General features: G+C 35.0%; 1 protein-coding gene across 8 annotated transcripts in view; it reads left to right on the top strand.

The window, feature by feature from the left end:
- LOC102671278 (troponin I-like) overlaps window positions 1-1,573 on the top strand; it is a 28,061-nt gene that overhangs the window by 19,628 nt on the left and 6,860 nt on the right. The window lies entirely within an intron of this gene.

Below are 1,573 nucleotides of genomic sequence, written 5' to 3'. Positions count from 1 at the left end.
CCCCCGCCCCCCACTCCCCCCCCGATTATATATCGCTTCATCAATCTCTGGTCTATCACATTTTCCTTATTTCGATTTTATTATTGTGCAAATCGTGCCTCGTCGTGGATGCGCAATTATCGTACAACGAGAAAATACATACGTTTTTAGGTGATAAGCCAAGGATTTGTCTTTTTTTTTTTTTTCTTAAAATTTTCTTAAAAGTCAAACGAAAAGTAAAGAAAAATAAAATAAATAAAAAAAAGAAAAAAGAACGCCAAAGAATACAATTGTGTCAACGATTATCATAATCCGATATAAAGTCGAAAGAAACGAACGAACAACTTTCCTTCGAAGTTATTTCATATTTCTTTCATCCGATCCTCTCGATCGATAGCTCGTTATTCTTCCTTGATTATCATTCTCTCTTTTCATTTCACGAAACTATTTCATTATTCCGATACATTTCTTTTTTTCTTTTTCATTCACGTTTTTCCCTCACGTATGGGAACCATACTCGACGAACCGATAGCTCGATCCTCCGCGAATATCGAAAACGTAGATCGACCCCCCTCTCTTCCATAAAAGCCTGAGATGTGAACGAAGAAGAATGCGATCCCGAGAATTTTATTATGGGGATAACCGATAAGAATGGGTCGAGCTTTATCGAGAATCGTTTCCATTCTGCTCCACTAATTTTTTTTCACTAAGCTCCACTCTCTTTTTATATATCCATTTTATTATAGTATATATATATATATATATGCTCGATAATCGAAGGTTATACCTGTATAACCGTATATACCTTAATTTGCTTTTAACGCGTCTACTTCTTATTTCTTTCTTTCCTCTTTCTTTCTCTTTCTCTCTCACTTTTAACGCCATTTCACATTTGACTTTAACCGCGTTATTAATAATAATAATAATATTAAATAGCCGGTGAAAACGCGATGTAAAAAAGAAAAGAAAAAAAAATAATAACGAATAAAAAGAAGCAATATATATATAAAAAAAAAAAAAAAAAGAAAAAAAGGTGAGAATGGCTTATACAAAATATATTTAAGACTCACAGAATTTCTTCTTCGTTTCGTACATAATCGCAGAAGCGCTTTACTCACAAGTGCCTGTTCTATCTCCTTCTCTATCTATCTATCTATCTATCTATCTATCTATCTTTTCTCCTTTCTTTCTCTTCTTCATTTTCTTTTTCTTTTTTTTTTTTTTCTTTCTTCGAATCATTTCTCTCTATAAATCTATTCATCCGTTTCTCTTCGTTCTTTCATTTCGTTTATCTTCTCTGTTTAAACCCTGTTAATCGGCTCCTTTACGCAATGTATACCCTTTTATCGTTTAGGAAACGATCGGTGTACAACGACACGTACAACAACAAAGGATAGATCGGAACGAACACCGAGCGTAAACGGTGGAAAAGTGTCGCGCGCTGTTTCACTCTTTTCAATTAAAACTCTTCTCCAATAAGCTCTTTTGCAGCTTTAGCCTTCACATCGCGCATCGTTCGGCTGCCATGCTTCCAGGCTGTACATGTGTAGGATTGTTGTCCCGTCTGAATTCTTTTATCTCGAGCCGTGCATCG

This window comes from Apis dorsata, unplaced genomic scaffold (assembly GCF_000469605.1).
Source record: "Apis dorsata unplaced genomic scaffold, Apis dorsata 1.3 scaffold_468, whole genome shotgun sequence".
NCBI classification, from domain to species: Eukaryota; Metazoa; Arthropoda; class Insecta; order Hymenoptera; family Apidae; genus Apis; species Apis dorsata.
This window is presented reverse-complemented; position numbering and strand designations above follow the sequence as displayed.